Source organism: Aulostomus chinensis, chromosome 5 (genome assembly GCF_037954235.1).
Source record: "Aulostomus chinensis isolate RoL2024-O1b breed Wild chromosome 5, RoL_Achi_v1.0, whole genome shotgun sequence".
NCBI classification, from domain to species: domain Eukaryota; kingdom Metazoa; phylum Chordata; class Actinopteri; order Syngnathiformes; family Aulostomidae; genus Aulostomus; species Aulostomus chinensis.
In genome coordinates this window covers 17289173-17310625 of record NC_141324.1, presented here as the reverse complement: position 1 = coordinate 17310625, position 21453 = coordinate 17289173, and the positions used below count along the sequence as shown (strand labels likewise).

At 44.0% G+C, this 21453-nt stretch overlaps 1 protein-coding gene across 2 annotated transcripts in view; it reads left to right on the top strand.

Moving 5' to 3' along the window:
- ephb1 (EPH receptor B1) overlaps positions 1-21453 on the top strand; it is a 159473-nt gene that overhangs the window by 16331 nt on the left and 121689 nt on the right. The gene's annotated exons all lie outside the window — the stretch shown is intronic.

Here is a 21453-nt window from a genome sequence, read left to right as displayed (position 1 = left end):
TAATCTAATTCCATTTGTCGTACTTTAGAGATCATGAGCATTCTCTGTGAATGTAAAGATGTTTCTAGAAGGTTATGAAACAACATAAAATTATGCATTACCCTCCATTACATACATTGAGCATTTATCATACATCATCTTCCTTACCTTTGGGTTGAAGGTGCTGACCATGAACTTTGTAGTTCTCTCTTACATGTCTTTCCCCTATTGACAAAGTCATCTCTCTCTATAATGAGCAGAAACAATAGAAAGAAGATACATTTTACAGAGGTTATAACAGATATTTTAATTATAATCTTCTTGTGCATTATGGCGTGCAGAGAACCTGCAGACCTTTGCAATTAACACACCTTCAGATGGCAACAGAATGGACCTCACACACCATCAGCAGTGATGGGTTCATGTTAAATACGCACTTGCGATTTATGGCTCTCTTCTGTTGTGCTGTTAGTGAGCCCCAATCAATAACTCTCCCTACACTCCGTCTCTTTCTCCCTCTCTTCACCCATTAGAGCACCAGGTTGTGTGTCTTTGCACTTGGAGATGATGACTCCTGACAGTTGGTGGAATTACCTTTTGACTAGCGAGCGCGTGCGTGCGTGTGTGTGTGTGTTTGTGTGTATTGGTGCGCCATGGGTGTTTTTGGATAAATGGGCCCACTCTTGTGTGTTTGTGTGTATCGGTGAGCTACACATGCTAATGACAGCTGACAGGGCCCACGCTTCTTAAATTAGCCTTGCTGTCTGGCCCCTAGGGAAGGTATGGATGTTCAGATATAAGGTATTTTAATGCTGCAATCCCTTTCCTTCCTTCCTTCCCTATAGTAACTCACCATACTCGTTCCGCTGCAGCGCCGCGGGTCAGAGCATCCCACAAATGTAAGAAAAAGGAATCTAGAGCTGGGCCCGGTGCCAGTTTGTGTGTTTATCATGGAAATGCTTTTCCCTTATTTGTCTTTCAAGATGGTTTGCAAATAGTGAAGGGATGAAACACTTTTTTTTTTTTTTTTGCTTCCCTGTCGTATTTACAGAAATTCTCAAAGCTGTTGCTTTAAGATATTGAATTTCTTTATGGCGCTGAATTGCACTGAGGCAACAAAAATATTTACATTCAGCATCTTCACCGTCAGCACTCCAGTAAGAAGGAAGAGGAGGTGTGTGTTTGTGTGTGTGTGTGTGTGTGTGTGTGTGTGTGTGTGTGTGTGGAGGGGAGGGATTATAAATGCTGGTTGAATGGCAGTAATGAGCAAAGTGCTACAGTATTGTTTCGGAGATGTTGTCATCGTATGATCACTTCGTGTGTGGTAGAGATGATCAATTTGACATGATAGTACACTATTGCAAGCTGTGCATGTGTGTGTGTGTGTGTGTGTGTGTGTGTATTTGACAGGATAGATGAGGGAAAGAAAGGGTCCCCATGCGACTTGGGCTTTATTAAAGAGGAGTTAATGAGTTCCCCTGTCTGCCTCTCTCATTTTTTTCTCCCCTCCTCATTTATTCTGAGCTCCATTTCTTCTGCTTCCTATCTCTCCAATATCCCTCTCGCTCACACTGTTGCTCAATCCACATATTTCACACACACACACACACACACACACATTAAAACCTTTGTAGGTAAATTACAAACCAACGCTGCTTTGGGAGTGGAAATATCAAACTATTCAGTTTTATCCCAATCCCTCTGTTGTCTTTTTCCCTCTCTCCTCTTTCCCTCTTTGCCAAAAGAAACTAGCCTCCCTTGCTTGTCTGTTCGTTGGATTTTCATGCTAACTCAAGCAGATCCATCCGACTAATGCTGATCACAGATGTTCTGCTCTGTCCCCAGTGTTGGCGTGCGCGTGCGTGTTCACGTTAGTTCAGTGGCGTTTTCTCATATCACAGCTTTTGATGTTCAAAGATTCTCTGAAAGCAAAGTACAGATTTCTTGCTTTTGAAACATCTCTAAATCAAGCGCTGGCGTATCACTCGTGTTAAGAGTTTTGTACAGTGTCTCCAGAGTTTACCTTGAGGACTGATTCAAACAGTCCTCATGTTTGATCAAACCATCCTGTTGACCTCAGCTGACAATTGGACGCTTTCATTGTCTCAAGGCAGTTAAACATTCAAGATAATGGGTCACATGTCTGAACTAGAGGAAGAAAAGAGAGGAAGAGGACAATGAGGGAGCCAGCACGTTCTTCTTCTGCTTTCTCCCGAGGCACAAAAGAGCAGCTAGTGACCTGACACTGACTGTAGCATCAATCCTTGTCCTACTGCAGAGGAAGGAAGGGAACAGCAGCAGGAACATGCACCGCCTTGTTGTTGTACATTTCCTCAACTGCCATGGTCACTGGAGGAATTATACACAGCGAGCATATGTGGCAGTAAACCAAACAAACAGAAATAGGACTCGACATGAGAACAGCAGGTATATGGCTCAAGAAAGACGGGGAAAAAAGTGATTTTGTCTGTCGTGTGTTTCTCTGTTCTTCACGTTTCTCTGCTGTATTTATTTGAGCTGCACATGAATGAACGCAGATTCGTTCCTGTAGCACAATGAGATTTTGAGCTCAGTGTAGTCCATGTCATCCGAGTCTATTCCAGTCTTTATACTGGAGGCTTTCTCTCTCACTCCCGCTGACTGTAGCCATCTGGGCTTTTGATCCAGTGGAAATACTCTGACAGGCCTATTTGAGAGGCCAAAGGAAGAGAGATGACATTGTATTGCAGCAAATCCATAGGAGGGACGTGCAGGGGGACACCAGCAGAAGACTGCAGGAGTCTGTCTCAGAGAAAGGAAGGCAGGGGGATACTGTATCCGTCTGGAAGATCTATGGAGTGTGATGTGAGTGACATGGAATGCTATTTGTTGGATCCTCTTGGACAGGGTGAGCTGACGTATCTGTGGCAGGAAGCCAAATAAAGTTTGATTTACGCCAGCCCACTATCAAGGAGGGGGGGGTCGCTGTCGTCCAGCTATTACAGAAGATGTATTGTTTGGGGGGATGGGGGGGGGCACAGTATCAAAAAACAATCACTCACACACACGCATACGCACACACAAACACATAATAAGAGATATATGATGAGCAGGTCAGAGTATTGCCAGTCACAAGTTATGGCCGCTCATCTTTGACATGTATAAATTTCCCAACACATACACACATCTAGCCCAGAGATATATCGTACCAGAGGACCATTATAGCAAATAATAACACTTTTTTGGCTCGGCCTTGAACTTAACCCTCCCCTCCTATGGACCATTACACCGCTGCTGTGATTCCAGACAGCGTGGAGGAGGTTGGAACGATAATGATATGCAGCGTGACTCAAAGGAATCGAGGAGTTTAAGTAATAGAGAAAGCAGGAGAGGTACAGAACAGTCTGATACGGAGTGGAAGAGTGAGAAATAAGTGGTGGCAGAAGTTAAGACTGACGGAAGAAAAGAACTGATCACCCATGGTGAAATTGAGGGCAATGATTTAGCAGAGGAGGCAATGTCATCCTCACTGAAAAGGTGTTACAAAGGATGCAGAGCTGAGAGGATATGTGAGATCCTCGCGTCTCGGTAAACCTCTGATTTCAAGTTGTTGAAGTAATTTTCTTCAGCCAGCCCTCGTAACACTGCATCACACGGTGTTGAAATGACAATGTCAGCGGAGAGTCGAATACTTTAAGGGATGAAACTACAAACAAAATCCTTACCTTTGAGACAAAATGGGCACCTGTTCGGTGTTGACAACAAAACATTACGGCTATTGAGTTCCACACTTTCTTGCTGTTTAGCAACAGTAAACATCGTACCAGAATCACAGGGTTTATCATGACGTTAACCATGACGCCAGAACCTAATTGACTTTCCATTGGCACTTTCCAACAGTCCGCCACCACGTAATGTGTCGTGAACAAGTTGTGGTTCTTTCAAGACGTACTGATGGAAAGGTTTTTGAGATGAAAAAACTGAGAAAGGAGGCTGTAGAAATTGCTTTTTCTCAGAGAGTAGAAAGCCTACAACAACCAGAATGCTACTGGGCTTTCCCAGGATGCTCCCATGCTGGGATAATTTTGGCCTTGTTGCTTTGGTGGCAATATGGTTGTTTTGAAGTCGTACAGAACCAATCCAGCTGTCTGTTGCTGAGAAGATTAAAAAAGGGTGGAAGCACAATACGTAGCTGAGACAACAGCCTACGAGTCAACTGAGGAGCTCTGGGTGCAGGTGATAGCAAGTATTGCCATCAAAAGCAGCTTTAAGTTCTGCAAAGTTTGAGTGTATTTTCTGTTAAATTAGCCTCCTCCACATAGAAGCAGCCAGGAAAGACACTTAAATGGCTCATAGCTCTGACACTACCTTGACATAGCAAGATAATGAAATAAAGAAAATAATTTTTTCAAGCCCAAACTTCTTGGATTAAAAAGCTCCTTAACTTGCACGCTGACAGAGAGGAGCAAATGTTAACATCCTAATTAGCGGTGAGGTTGACAGAGGCGAGGGCTGCTATACCACAGCCATCTGACGGGGCCTGGCCGTCTGAGCTATCGCGCTCTGGTTGGCCAGTCCCACATGTTTTACGTTATCCCACAACTAAAGGAGCAGGATTGAGCTGATGGTCCATCGCCGATGGCTGACGGCGACCGAAACTGACACCCGGCAAGGCCCAAATGTGGGTAGAAGTACGATCTTTTTTCTGAGACGATAATAAAAGATTGTCAAGAAATAATAACAGTAATTCATGATAGGATGTAGTTCCTTACATCGAATGACAATGCGACATGTATTTTAAGAAGTGTCAGGGAAAATAGATATACAGTACACATAGTTTTATATATATGATTAATGGCTACTTGTAATTAATTTTAGGAAAGAAAACAGCTTATTTTATCAAACCGTCATAAACAGAATTAGTCATGAGAATGTAGTATTGTGGACGTTGCTGTATTTAATGACATCATATTACCCTAAAGAGGAATACTACTACTACAACTACTACTACAACACTGTACAGAAACAAAATTCCATCATAGTCAAAGCCAAAACTCTCTCTCTCTCTCTCTCTCTCTCTCTCTCTCTTTCACACACACACACACACACACACACACACACACACACACACACACACACAAAAACACACTCAGGAAAATTAATTAGGGTTGGCACAGCAGCAGCAGCAGCAGCAGCAGCCTCGTTCTAATAAATCTCTCCATTATCTAAAGTGATGTGGTGGACACAGCAGCTCATTTCCTGTCTCACAGTTGAGACCTGAAGACAGGTGGGTTTTTTACCCCATGTTTCATGTTCTGCCAAGTGCTGCCTGGTTTTCACTTGTGTCGGTGTATTAATGGCCAAAATTAAAGTGATAGTGGTTGCAGAATTAAAAAAAAAACAAAAAAACTTTCAAAGGAAAATTGTGTTTGGATAAATAAAGATATTGCACATTGATGACACTTTGATGCTGAATAGACTTCTTGTTTTAATGTCCTCCAAATATTTACCAATGCTAATTTAATACCTTTCCTCCCCTTTGACTCCCACCATCATTAAGTGGACGCTGGTAAATAGTGGCCCTTTTGTACACATCACTGGACACCATTATCAGCTTTTATCTGCTCACATTGTGTCTTGTCAGGAGAGCACCTGCCAGAGAAGTAACCGCTTAAGGATTTGTTATAGCGCCCTGGGCTGAGTGCTGATGCTGCACTCAACCAGACGGCCTCAAGTGTCCTCTGAAAGGACGAATGCGAAATAGACTCAGTAAAGTTTTGAATAAAACTCTGGATTATTGAAATCAAGATTCAGTTGGTCTGCGAACTCATTACATCATGAGGGGAGCCTGAACACCTGTATCCTTCCTCCATTACAACAAGGCTGGAGGTCTTTGGGGGATGGAGGTCTTGTTTGAATGGGCTTACACATCCATGTACACGCACTCACACACACACACACACACACACACACACACACACACACACACACACACACACATGTTTAATTTAAAAAAAAAAGACTTGGGAGTCCAAATAAATCACACAACATGGAGTCTGGGGTGAGAGCCCTTGATGAGATATAGAGCCTACAGAAATAGGCCATCACAGACCCCATTCCTTCTAGCCGCCACCAGAGTTAATAGCTTTCAGACCTCTGGGTGCCTCCTTGACTCTTTCTGTGTTAGTAGGTCTGTCTTTGTTATCTCCCAGTTTACTTTCTTCTACCAGTTCCATCTCCACCATCGTATGACCACTGTTAACATTTTCTTGGTTCTTCGTCTCACTGAATGCTTTATTGACGACTTTTTGTGTTAATTCAAAGGCACAGCTATTCGAAACAGAAGTTGAAATTGGGAGAAGGAGGGAGGAGCGGGAAGGTAACATCAGGACAGGAGCGTACAGACAGAAGGGAAGTGAAGAGGAATGGCTTTTACATTTAGGCTGGCAGAGCGTCAAGTGAGTTCAGTGAGGCAGAAGAATATGGCCAGAGTGTGCAGGGGCTGAAATATGCCCTCTCCAATGTGTTTGCTTTTTGCCTGTTAGACAATCCAGGATTGCCTGGGCCAAAGGCTTTATCTGAATTTGCTCCAAATGAATGGCTCAACACCTTTGAGTCGTTATGAAACAGAGTCCAGGTTCACTGAGAGCAGCTTGCTGGCCTTGGATTCACTTAGAAAGTTGTTCAAACTACCAAAGCAGACTGGTAGGATTGACATTTTTGAACACTTTCACTCAGAGCATTTGGCATCAAGCTGAGTGGATGTTTCACCGAGACGAATCAATGTCTGTGTTTGAGGCTGCTGATGTGGGAACACCATTCCAAACATGCTATCTCAACCCAGAGTCTGCAGTTGCATCATGTTTGGTTCAGAACGTTAAAAATAACCCAAGGTAAAACCCAATTTCACTGTAAAAAATAACGGTAATCAAATTTAACTGTTTCCAGAATAGAACTTTGTCCATCTTCTACCTCTTCTCCAAAATCAGGCCATGGTGGAGGCAGCAGCTCCAGCAGGGAACCCCAAACTTCCCTTATTCTGGCCACATCGACCAGCTCCAACTGAGCGTTCCCAGGCCAGCGTGGAGATGTAATCCCTCCATGTGGTTCTTGGTTTGCCCCTCCCTAGGGAGGCGCCCAGGTGACATTCTAACCAGATGCCTCGACTGGCTTCTTTCCACACAAAAGAGCAGCGGCTCTACTCCGAGTCCCTTGTAGTACAGAAGCCTCTTTTGAATAAACTAAGTCAAGCATTGATTTCAACGTGAATACCTGTAAAAGGTCTCAGTCATAGGTTAATGAATAATCGCTATAAATAGATTCTGCATATGAATACAGAATCACTGGGCAAGGGAGAAAATGTCAGGACAGGGAGGCTTCTGGTGTTTACGCTCGAGGAGCTTTGACCAGTCACATTTGAGTGGGCCTCGGTTAGGTCAGCAACAGTCAACAGGCAGTGAGGAGTACAAAAAAAACAGAACGCATCGGCCGAAATGTAACGTCAGAAAAATGACTGTAATATGACAAGTAAAAAAAAAGCTGTTGTAAACAATAAACAGCAGACCAAACAAGGAAGTCTCGAACTGGATAACCGCTGGTTGCACCGGTACCTCCACAATACTATCACTTGTTCCCAGAGGCTAAGTTCTCAGACAAAGCTGATGGGTTCTGAGATTGTAATCTGAACACCTGCTTTGTATCCAAAGATATGAATATCATTGTGTGACCTATACAGAACATATCAGCGATGGAAGAAGTGAGGGGGACAGATTAATGCAGGAGGCACGCATGATTTCTATAATCACAACAAAAACTCAGCCTAAGTCGCGTGAACGCCCCGCTTATGGAGCGCTGAGGAAACATTCAGAAGCTAACAGAGCAGTTACATTCATTACATTCGAAAAATGTGAGAGAGAGGGGACGGATACAGGATGCGAACGGGGACGCCCTGCCTTACCCTTGACGTTTGCAGCCATACCACTAACCCTATCACGACAACATAATCAGCAGCAGATAAGGCGCCGCTATATGAAGGAAGCCTTCGAGGCACAATTAGAAGTGTTAATTAAATGTTCCTCATCTTGTACTGGCTTGACACACAACGCAAAAAGCGTCATTTGGGGCTAAGCGTCGTCTCAGAGTAGGCCACCGACGGACCCTCATGCAAGTGTTCAGTCAGCTGTCTAATGAGCAGATTTACTGAAGTGTTGTGGAAACCTTCAGCAGGTCGTGACAGCACAGCACTTCCTTTTGTTATCTCATAAACTGAGTATTCGGACCGTCTTTGTATTTTCTCATTGCTAGTGACTCACTGAATTACCTTTACCTCCACGTGGTCACTTGGGTTTTCTCAGGTCTTTATCTGCAGCTACAAATACCTTAAGAGCACCAGCCGTTCACTGCAGCCTATCAAGACCTCAAAATGTTGGGTGGCAGTTTTAGAGTGTCGATACAAGCTAGAATGGGGAGTAGAAGTCGTAAGCAGTCCAACGGCAGAGTAAATGTGAGTTTGTGCAACATCTATCAGCCGTGCGAAAGTGACCTGAGACAAAGGACCGCCCTCCCTCCCTCTTGTGCAGCGTTTTTGTTTCTGCAAGAGGTTTAAAAAATGATTCTCAAGTGGAGTGAAGAAGTGCAGAGGCATCAGCCCTGGATGGATTGGACAGATTGGACCATCTAATACCATTTTATTAGATGCTGCAAGTCTTTGCCCATCGTCTGTGAAAGACTGCTGGCTTTGCTGTTTCTGTCCCGCTACGGCTCTGGAAGACTGCAGCTTGAGATTGTGTGTGTGTGTGTGTGTGTGTGTGTGTGTGTGTGTGTGTGTGTGTGTGTGTGTGTGTGTGTTGATAGTCTGATTTAACTATGCCTGTAGAAGAAAAAATGCTCCAAACGACACGGGAGAGTGAAAGGGATTAAAAGCAAACTCAATTTAGACTGTGCCTAAGACAGACAGGGCTGCTCTAAACAGGTGCGTTTATCCTTCTCCAAAGTTGTTAAAGAGACTCAGCTGTGTTCGTGAGAGAGAGAGAGAGAGAGAGAGAGAGAGAGAGAGAGAGAGAGTCCCCTGAAGACTGTCTAATTTGAGCAGGATTAGAGGAAGCAGTGATGGACTGTTCAAAGTAAATTATCCTGTGTTGTTAAGCATTATACCACACACATCCAGTATACCTACATGGAAGTACCATAGACTACATACAACATGTGTGCACCAACGCGCACATGTAGACACACACACACAATCGACGGGGAGACATTGGTTATATTGCCAGAGAGGTTTGTGCGAATACTCTCCCCAGCTCTAATCCGCCCATTCCTGTTGGCATGAAAGACGGAGATTATCAGAAGAAAGGTGAACATGGAGAAAAGGCAGGGTGGGAAAAGAACACAGGGAAGGAGAGATAGTATTCCGGAAGCTCTGCAGGATTCTTTCCCTGCAGCTGTGGTGAATGCAGATGAGCGGTCCTTTTGTAAGAAGTGAAATCCTCTTATTGATCAGCAGATTAGCCGCTGTCCTCTTACCTTCTTTAACTTCTGAAACTTTGAGAGAGAGGATGTCTCACAGCGGTCCAGATCTAGAAATGACAGAGGAATCAGGATGCAGTGTTCCGTTCCGCTCGGTAACTGATAAAGAGTGATATTCAGTCAAGATATGAAGTGGAAAAAAGTGTTGAATTGAACCACGCTGACTAGAGACAAGCACCACACAAACTGGCTGACCTTTCATTTTATACACAAATTGTGTAGCTCATTTTAACGAAGGAGGGGCAGGGCTTTTAGGTGTTGCACGGCTGTTAACTGCATCTAATAAAGGTTTTATGATATAAAAACTTTCTTGACGGCTCCAAAATGGCTTTACAGGCCAAAACAGTCGCAGGAACAACATTTTGGTAAAACTGAAATGTTAGGAGGACGAAAGGAGATGAAAATAATGAATTTGCAGCCCTCTTACTTACAACCATTACAAAACATAGCCATATGCAAAACACATAGATCTGTCTTCATCAGACAATTTGAGCTGAGCTGAGCTGAGCTGAGACCCCCCCACTCACACACACACACACACACATTCACTGCCACCACAACCTCAGCAGAAATATTTACCCTTCCACTTGGTGCGGCTGCATTATCTGTGCGGCTTTTGTGAGCAACTGAGGCACAGATGTGTTTGGTCAAAGCTTTATCTGTAGTCCAAGGTAGAAAAGACACAAAAAACACAACAACTACAAAAAAAACGAGGACACAAAGGAGTGAGAGGAGGACCACCATCTGGTACCCTATGGAATCTAAAGACAACAGTTTGTCGGGCGGGGTTGTGCGTACATGTACGATTTACCCATTTTACACATGATGGAAGTGTCAATAATACCTCAGTGAAGGTATGTGTTATGTGTGTGAGTGTGTGAGAAGCTGTGTTTGTGTGTGTTGTTGCATGCCTGCGTCTTTAACTGCTTTCCTTCCCACAACAAAACAAAGCTAATTGCTTCAATTACTGATATAAATTGCAAATTACCAGCATTGCTTGTCTGTGACTCTCAATTTGGAGTTTATATCTCGACTCTGCTCTCTGTTTTGTTGTCGTAAATGGCGGTGTTATTAGAGTTTATTCTCTCCGCTGTTAGCATAGCTCTAATCCTCTCACACATGCGCATACACACACACACACACACACACACACACACACACACAAGCTGATTTTTACATATCGGTCGTTTAGGGAAAAAGAAACTGCTTTTGCTTTTGTTACCTTTGTCCACATGTATTGAATTTAACGGTTTTGAATTTGACACATGCCACATTCCTTTGACTTCCTCGCTCCTGTAACAAAGAGACTTTGCTGAGAGAATTTTAAAAGAGGAAGGAAAAAAAGAACAGAAACATGGTCAAGTGTCACTATTTTAGCTCCACACTTTCCACTCAGATTCAACATTTAGGGAGGTCAGCACTCTGACGCTTGTGCGTGCTGTTTTCTGTCAGTATGTGATGCAGATGTAATGTCTGACTCCGCCCTGGAGCTGAGATGGAGCTTGATATGCTTTTATTACAAAGCTCAGATAACAGATCAGAATCTTCCTCCTATATGTGCCATATTTTACAGTCATCTGCTTATAGAAAAAAACAAAAAGTCAAATCTGATGTCTGCTGCAATAGTGTGACGACTTAATTGGAAAGACTGCGTCGGAAGCCATCAATCAACAAGTGTAATAAAGGTAATGTGCTTTGATTTTTCTGTATTTGTTGTAATGTGGAACAAGCCTGAGGTCTCACTTAGATGTGGCCCACTGTTTTATGATCCCATCCACTGGCTTTGACAAATCAACCTGAGCGTTTAATGCAGCTGCATGACTAGGTTTTACATGCACATACAATATACTCCCTCACACACACACACACAAATTTGCACATATCTGCTCCCACGTTGTCCAAAAAATCTCAACAACTAAATCCTTTTTTTTTTTTCTCTTTTTGCTTAGAGAATCTGTGGCGTGACTATCTAGTCGAGCTAAGAAGTGTGAGAGAACCGTGGCCCCGCCGTGAACCAGCAGCGTGCAGCTCTTAGTCCTGTCAGGCGTGTGTCTTTGCCTGGGCTTTGAGTTATTGCCGCCGGGGTCTGAGACCCATTCATCAGCGCTTCATTAAAACCCAAATCACTTTTTCACTCACAGCTATCTCTCTGCAAACTAGACTATAGTCCAACATTCCTGTGCTTGATTTTTGTGTGTGTGTGTGTGTGTGTGTGTGTGTGTGTGTGTGTGTGTGTGTGTGTGTGTTAAGAGCAGCTCAGCTCTACGGCAGCGCATCCCCCGCCTGCTCTTAGTTGAGAAGAAGGTGCTTGAAAGAGTACATTACCCACCTGGGATGCTCACTGCCAGGAATGGCTTTTCACTTGGTTAGCAGCGGAGCGAGAAAGACTCACCTGGGTGACACGGGGGTAGGTGGAGGGGGCGGGTGAACGAGAGAGGCAGGGCTGTTGAAAGGAACTCTCCAATGGCCTTTTCCTGTTCCGCTTTTGTTTGGTGCTATCTTGCCTTTCAGTGTTATTCAAACAACACAATGAGGTACAAAGCTGCCGGCAGCAGCTCCCACTCCGTCCCTCCATCCCTCCACCTTCCTCCTACCTCCTCTATTATAAGTCATTTAAAGTGGGTTTTGGCAGAGTAGAGCTGAGGCAGGTGGAACTGGAATGTTCATCGGGCCCTGACCATTCACCGCTTGCAGGAAATGAGTTGTCTTTTGTGCCTTTGCTGCAGCAGCTCAGCTCAAGTCAGTCATTGTCTCTCTGCTTCTCTTTTTCTTTTTCTCCCCCCGCCCTCCCCCTTAAATCTGTTTAAGTCCATCAAGTTAACTTTGACAGTCCGTTCTTTCCACCATTACTGCAACAGGTAATCATATTGACTGAAGTGAGTGCTGTAAGTGAGGATTGTAGAAAGGTCAGAACATGGACGTGTTCCATTCCTGATGCTACAAAGCATTTAGTATTGATTTTTCTTTCCTTTTCTCTCCTGCTAAACAAATATTTCACAGCCAGTTGATTCATTATGGTTTTAATCACTCGATAGACCTGTTGCACACGTGAGTCCAGCAGCTGAGCCCCGGATCTCATCATCTGTCATTCATGCAACCTTTATTTTGACCTTCTATGTGGTGATTTATAACAATGTGGAAAAAAAGAGAATCCTCAGCACCGAGAGACACAATAATGACAATTTGATAAGGCTAATTAAAAAGAAAGCCAATCGAATAAAAACGTGACCTGATGAGTTCGTTCAACTCAAATAGTTTGAGGAAACCGATGGCCACGGAAACAGCTGAGGAGTGAATGATTATTGGATATGTGTACAAATAATTCAAATATTTATGGTTGCGGTCATTTGGATAAATAAAGCTGTTATTATTAATTACAGTAAGTTAAGTGAACTCAGAACTATTAAGTATTTTACACATCAGCATTGAACCAAACCTTTTTTAAATAATGGATGTCATTATTATTTAATAAGTTAAACCTACATGAGTCTTTTTTAGAAAGCGTGGAGTAGCTGGAATAAAAATAATATTAATATTCAAATTCATCGCTTCAGTTTGTCGTTTAGCTTCTTATGTCATTCTACAAAGGCCAGAAGTGTGTACGAGGAAGAAAAACAAGCCGAGTGTCCATAATTTTGAAGTTATTGCTTCTGTTTAATTGAGTATCCTGAGTGCCGGTGGCTGTATTTCTCCAGAACACGCTTGTTATATTTACTATGACACGTAACCTTTTTCCTCTGGTAAATGAAACACAGACCACAGTGAGGAAGAGGAGGAGGAGGAGGAGGAGGAGAGGGAGGAGGAGGAGAGGGAAAACAGGTTCTCACATTGTGCATCGATTAAAAAAAAACTGCAAGAAAAGAGAAAGAAATTGTCAGTTCTGTTTTTCTTTCTCCAGCGTTTGGGATTTATCACCAGTGAAAAATTACGCGCTTGCTCAACCTGAGAGAAAGCACAACTCTCACCGCCGCACATGTGTATGTGTGTACATGTACCCACGGGGACACACACACTCAGACTCCTCCGCCCTTTCTCCACATCCTGAGGGGAGAGGTCAGGTTAAGTGCTGTGTAGGGCAACAGGCCTGTTTTTCCTCTTGCCTGGCACCCTGCCCACGTCAACAGTCCCCCTCTTCAAAAGCCACTAATGCAGCACCCAGTGCTGACGGCACTCTGACAATGAGTTACTATCTGCCAGCCATGGCCCCTGTCTGACTGCCGGTCTCACTGAAAAACAGATCTGTGGCGAGAGCAAAGGTTAATCTAGCAGTGAGGCTCTACTGGCGGCTGCTTCCACGGCCATGTGTGACTGAGAATAGGCTGGGAGGAATTAACACTACTGCCTCAGGGAGTGTTGACAGAGGTGTGTGTGTGCCTCTGTCTGAAGTATCCGCACTCATGTGTGTGTTTGATGATGATGGGAAGCAAGGAGGGGGCAGACAACGGGATTTGAGGAGGAGGTTTTGTGTTCACAATCCATTATCTTCAGGGAAGAATCATGCTGGATAAAGGTTGCTTCATGCTATTTCAAAGATGTAAGACAAATACCAGCGGACCGTGTAAACATGGCGGTGAGAGTGTGTTTCCTTTTGTTTGCTGTATCAGTCGCTCCCCTCTGTCAGCCACCCTCTTTTACCTACCTCAATTTTTCCTATACTTCTTTTGTCTGCTTTGCAGCACAGTAAATGTACTGCAGAAACAGCCTGCCAGATATTTTGGAAGACGTCCTCTTGTTAGTGTGTGTGTTTGTCGAGTTATGCATATCAACACTGGGCTGAGTCAGCGAAGGTCAACTTGGTTCATGGCCTCCTGAGGAGAAAGCATTTAAACTTGTCTCTCCACACTGCACCGGCTGTCTGTTTCTAGTCCAAACAGCTCTATCGGCTAAGCCCCTGTTGCCACATCATGACCCCCCTCCCTTTTGGCAACATGCTTACTCTTATCAGCTCACCATGTTAGCGTGCGCTAACTCCTGTGAGCATAACTCACGGGATGGGGATTTTTTTGGATCCCCTGACTGTTCCCAGTATCGCTGACACTTTCCCGTACTCCCATCATCACAGGTGTCAGATGTTGTTTTGAAGCAATAGTTCCACAGAAACGGAGTATAAATCTGATTTATCTCCTCGGATTATCTAGATTAACATATTTGTTGTAGCAATAAGCCATGCATCAGCAGTTCGGGATGTTTTCAAGGATTTTCCCCTCACACAGAGGAAATACCCAAATTTGTGGATTTCTCCTGATTATCTTTGTGGAGATAAAGTGGAAACTGAAGGATAAAGATTGAGAGGAAAAAGGAAAGCATCAATGCATGCTGCCGCTAGCTCATCACAGTCAATTAGCTCTGAGAGCCATCTCCTGGAGATATTTCACTTTGGATAATGCCTTGTCTGTCATCAACCCTTGTGTGTGTGTGTGTGTGTGTGTGTGTGTGTGTGTGTGTGTGTGTGTGTGTGTGTGTGTGTGTGTGTGTGTGTCTCTAGACAGGTGTGTGGCTGTGCTGGGTGCTATTTTGCATGTCTGTATGAATATGTGTGTGTTGCCTGAACGCGCACACACGCAGACATACGCGCACACACCTGCCAAAATACCATCATATAGCACTCTTTGTGAGACTCCACTGCTTGTTTTCCCAGTCGCTGTGGGTGTGCATTTCTTTATCTCCTTGCCTGTCATGTTGACTGATGGAAAATATGCTAAATTGGGTCTGTGTTTACCTCACCTGTGGCCTCTGTGTGTTCCTGGCTGTGACAAGGAGCACTAATAGTGCTTTAACTGCTCTGTCAAACTTCAATCACATTGACACAAGCTGTGCTGCTGTAGCACACTGTCCAGGCAGCACCGGACAGATGTAGGTGAAGTGTAGCTTGATAGTTACATGGAGGGTTTTGACTTTGCAGGTCAGGGAAATGGACTGTGCAGCCGCAGCAGCAGCAGCGCTAATACAGGTGTGCATTTACTTTTCTGACTATGTCAATATATGCGAATGCTATAATACGTGTTTGCGCGCACGTGTGTGTGTGCGCACGCGGTCCATATTTTTTCTCTATATGTGTGTCTCTATTGTGGCGTAAGTGGAGCAGCAAGGCCTTGCAGTGAGTCTCTCTTCAGGAGTGTGTGATTTACGAGCCTGATGTGAGCGCTACTCCCATCCTCCTGCATAATGTCCCCATTAGAGACAGCAGACACTGTGGTTCTGTTCATCATTTAGCCCCAGCTACCAGCACACCTGGGGAGAGAGAGGAAGCGAGAGACAATGAGAGGGAAAGGAGGAATAATGAAACGGGAGACGGCACGGTGCATTATCTTGTCATCAATTATCATCTTACGGCTATGACTAAACGCATTTGTGTACACGAGAGCAGAAAAAAAGAAGGAGGTGGTAGAGATAAGGTGGATTCAGAAGGCTGAAGAAAATGACTCACGCTATGAACCAGCTAGCCACCGCTAACGCCATGCATCATGCGCGAGATGGCAAGTTCCCACCTCGCTCCTTTATCTCCTCTGACTCCTTCTGCTGCTTGTTCTACGTTCTGTTCCTAAGTTTGTTTTGGTCTGTCAGCCTCATTATGTGGAGCGAGCTGTCATGGGACACGCAGGCTAACAACACCCCTGGAGAGGAGAAAAGAGGAGTAGTAGTGTGTGAAAACTGTCTGGGAGTCATTCCAGCAGCCGTCTACATTAATAAATGCGCAATAACAAACACATCACGAAAAAGATAGTCATGTTTGCTCTGTATACACTTAAGCCTGAGCTCAAGCATCTTATCGATTGTGTTTGTGTGTGTGTGTGTACTTTCAAACATTGGGAAACTCGGCTTTTCTAATAGCGTGGGAACATTGTGTTCTTCCGTCACGTAAGCAAGGTTTTGTGTTTTTATTAAAAATGAAACGATGTACAGTAGGTGCTATTTATGACCAAAGGTACATTGTGTTTTGCTTCTCAGTCTGACATACACGACATGTAGAACACCTACGCCTGATAAGTGCATCCTTAACCAGATCTACTGCACATTGGGACCATAACTTTATATTCAAGCTGCTATAAATCGGCTAATGATATTAAAGATTCCATCTAAAATGATCTTATCACTTTTATGATGATGCAGATTATGGGAGAAATGACTTTGATTTGGACATCACAGATCGTGGAGGAAGAAAAATACGGCTGTTTACTTGATGATAACATTCTAGTGAGTGGCTCGGCAAATGAAGGCAACAATCTTATTTCCTCAAAGCCCAGTGCTACTTGAGTATTTGCCATGGATCACAGTCATGTTTGTGACTGAGTCACAAGCATTCCAAATCATTCACACCTACTCATTTCCATGAGGTTATGTATGTAAAACAGTGTTGGGTTCCAGAAGCTCGTCCTCAACGCTACTGAGTAAATGTTAGCACGACACAAGAAGAAACAATGCTGTGGTGTGAAAGTATAATAAATGCTTCTATCCTCTTATTGGTATGACACACACGCATGCATGCACGCATGCACACACACACACACACACACACACACACTTTTTCAGGGGGATTATGTTCCTACGTATATCGTTCCAAAATTAAGACGGAGTTTGTTTGTTTTTTTGGAAATGCATCTGATAAAAAGGGGTGTTCCAATATTCTGAACAATACGGTAACAAACACACACCCAGCCATGTGTGTCTCAACCACGTGTTGCTTATAGCTTTCTGCATTGATATAGACAAGGAGTAACTTTTGAATTAAAAAGAAACAAAAGAGAAGGAACTGAAAAGGAAAGTATGTAACTCTAGGTAACTTTACCAAACTGTGTGTAACAAGCTAAATGAGTTGAGCTAGCAGCTTCCTCCCATCGAGGTAGGCCAATGCTGATATGTCTTTCAGTTTAGGCCCCGCCCACAAGATTCACCCTCGACTGGATGCAAACGGTTTAGATTTTGTTTTTGACTAGTGGTTTTAAGCGCAAACAAATCTTAAAGATAATCAGAAATTCATTTGGCTTGCAATTAAAAAAAGAGATTGCAGTCTGGAATTTTTGCCCACAAATCTGTTTTATGATTCAATTTTGAAATTTTTGCCCTGTAATCATAGACGACAAAAAAAAGAACTCCTGTGGTTGGGAAAGCAAACCTTTTTGAATGGAAAACAAAACCTGTCGAGACGCAAGCTAAGTTTTTTTAATTTGCAAACAAAACTGAGAGAATCACGCATTAATTTGACTTGCAATTAAATCCAAATGATTGCACAGCAGAACGTTTTTGTTTACGGATCTATTTTGTGATTGCAAGTTTGAAAGTTAAGCTCTCAAATGTAATTTTTCTTTTTCGATTGCATAATAAAGACATAAAAGAATCTCCATAGGCCTCTGGAGCCCTGCAGAGAGTGAACCAATGGTGAGGATGAACTGTAAAAACTGTCTATGTTTCAGCCTGGTTGTTCTCGTCTCATTTCACATACTCTGTGTGTGCGTGTGTGTGTGTGCGTGTGTGTGTGTGTGCGTGTGTGTGTGTGTGTGTGTGTGTATGTGCGTGTGTGCATGTGTGTGTGTGTGGAGTACGCTGAGCACACTTCTCGTGCCTTGTGGGCTGCTGGGTGTAGATTTTTTTCACGCGTGGCAAATAGAGCTTTTCTGCTCTACTTAACATTTGAAACCCCTCGGTTCCTTTTTTTCTCTCGATGCAGGTGGAGATGATTGGAACACCTGCAGTCACCAGTGCCGCTCTGGATCAATACAGCTGCTTTGCCCCTCCTTCCCAACACCATATCCTCCTAAGAAAAACACACTCACACACACACACACACACACACACACACACACACACACACATTCACACGATAGATGGCGCCGACTGCACCATACTGAAAACACTGTCTGCCTTTTATATAATTGTCTTAACGTTTTAGCTCACAGAAGTACAATAAAGTCACACTCCCCGCCCTCTAATATACACTCTCTCCTACACACACACACACACACACACACACATACACACACACATACACACACACACACACACACACACACAAAACAAACCCAAAGGTGCATTTACTCCTTTCAACCCAAACACTGCTGCAATTTTATCTCTCCAAACACCTGCAAACCACTTGTGTCTCCCATCAGAGCTATTTACACCATCAGCACATACACACTCAGTCACACAAACACACACACACACATGCACTGGACAGACACCTGCATCCAGCCCAAAATGGAGAAATAATTTAACAGCTTTTTGTACACTCATGTGTTTTTAGCATTTACATGATGTGTAGATGCATCAATGTGAAGTGAGCAGAACAGAGAAGTAACCCCCCCACACACACACACACGTGTAAAGTAAAGAAACAGCTTAAAGTGAGTCTGTGGAACTACATATTTAACGAGGCATCACCATAGCGCAGCAAGTAAAGTGTGGCACTTGGACTCCAGGAGCACAGCTCTCATCACACACACATCCCACACACACACACACACACACACACACACACACACACACACACACACACACACACACACACACACAAAACAGCAAACAGCCTTATCTGATGTGGCTGGTGAGTAACGGCCTGTCTGGTCATTGAGAAGCTGCATCCAGAGAGGTTCAAGCCTGTGATGCGGCCACATTAGCAGGCAACACAAGGCTGAGAATTGGCAAGTTTATAAAAAAGGAAAATGTAAAGGGGTGCTGGTGGATGATTCCAAAAATCAGACAGCTAGGACTGGCATGGCCACTGTGGAGGGAGAGAGAGAGAAAGACAGAGAGAGAGAGAGAGAGAGAGAGAGAGAGGGCGAGCCAGAGGGACGACTGATGTTTGCACTCCACACTAGTGTCACTGGACAGCTGTGACATTTGGTGATACGTTCTGGGCCAAAGCTCAAGCACCCAGGCGTCCTGAATGCCAAATCAGATGAGGTCAGATACAGTGTGTGTGTTTGTGCATGCATGTGTGTTTGTGTGTGTGTGTGTGTGTGTGAGACACAAGATCAACAATAACCCACAACTTCCCTGTGGCAAAACAGACTGAATATAGTGCGTGAAATGACATTTGCTCTCCCAAAAGAGTTCACCGAGCGTTGGTTTTTGCATTCAGACTGACCAGGAGAGTGATTAGTGAGGAGAAAAAAGTGAGTGTGAGAGAGAGAGAGAGAGAGAGATAATGAACAGCTGGTTAATAATGAAACAAAAGAAGACAGTGCAATAACAGCCTCAATAGAATAGAATGGACTTCAATTCCTGCGTGAAGCTTAAAGAATCGGCCTCTTCATCCCCCCCTTTTTACGGTACCTGACAAGAAAGGTACTGAAAGAGGGCACGCACTGTTTTCCATTGCAGGGTGAAAAATCTCCAGACAAATACCTTCAAAAAGGTCTGTCTCATTCTCACTCCCCACAGGTAAAGACTATCTCTTTTCTTCCCTCTTTCCCTTCTTCTTTTGTGCAATGGATTCTCATTGGAGAACGGTATCCGCCTCTGTAGAGCCTCATGCTGTAAGGTCAAAATCGGCTGAAAGTTTGTCTTTTTTAGCCTAAGGACTAATTTCTATCCTTGACTCCCTTTACCGCTTCCTACAGACCCAGGAGAAAAAACAAAGTCCGAAAAATATATAGACTTCTTTTTTCGAGCGTGTGAACATATGCAGCAGAGAAAGGTGGATTTTACTTTTAATAAGGAAGCATTGTGTTTGCCAGGAGGAATTTTTATTCTTTTATGTAATGGAGATTGATGGTGTGGAAGGAAGAGAGGATCTCAGCTTGATAGTGTCCGTGGTCTCCATTACCTAAGGTCCGTCCACCCTCTGGGGATATATTCCTTGCTTATGTTTGTGGGCTATGTGTGTAACTGAAGCTGTGTATGCATGCCTGTGTGTGTGTGTGTGTGTGTGTGTGTGTGTGCGCGTGCATTGGAGCAGCACTAACAAGATCCCTAAAGAACACCTCACTAGCAGTTAAGGGAGTGAGATCACACTGTGCGTTTCCTCTTCATTCACACCGGTTTAGCCAGCGCTGTCCCAGCGGTGGGGAGCCTGCAGCTGGGGGGAGACCAAACTCAGGCATCAATTACCTGGATCTCACTACATCAGTCATGGGAGAACACGTCTAAATTGAATAACACTATTGTATGTTATCATGCTAGTGTAGCTGTGTGTGCGCACACACACACACACGCGCGCGGACACACACACGCAAAACAATCAAGAATCTACACAAAGTCTCCCAAAAGGGCACCGTACCCACGGCTCGCCGCTGTGTGAAAAACGTTGTATGACTAACTCGCTCACACCTCCATATGGCTGTTAAATCTACTCGCAGGCTTCCTGAAGCCCCTTGGGCACGGGTGATAATTTGACTTTTTTATTGAAAATTCAGCTCCAGTGGGTTCAAGGTGGTTGAAGGTCGTCCTTTTTACTATGGCGGATAAGGGAGACCGCGACATCAAAACCTTCAAGGCTCACCTCCCTCTGACTCTTTTGCCTGTTTCCCCTCAAATATTCAGGAAGCAATTTCATGGTGCACCCAAACACGGTTAACAACAACGTTTAATGAGATTGGATGTAACTCGGCGGTGTTTGCCTTTCCACCTTGAACATTTTTTTTGTACTTTTTCAGTGCATGCGCTTTATTCTTAGGGAGGATACTGTACGTCTTAAAATATCGGGAATACGGAGCAGGATGTATTCGTTCTCGTGCTGGTTCCAGTTTTGAGTCTGAGGGGTGCAACGACGGGAGCAGCGGCTGAGTTAAATGGGTGTTGTGAGCATGCATATATCGTGTCTGTCTGTGCACGCTCGTGTGAATGTGTCCATTATGGGACTTATTCTCTCATCCCTTTATGTAGCTTCTTCTTTTCTTTCGGGGCTCTTAGCTTGATGCTCCTCCATCCGGTGAGACGGTATCCTTCTTGTGTTGTGATCATAAATATTGAAGGAGCCACAGAAGAGCGGAACCTGTTTTTTTTTTTTGTATGTTCAGCTTTTACTCTGTGTTA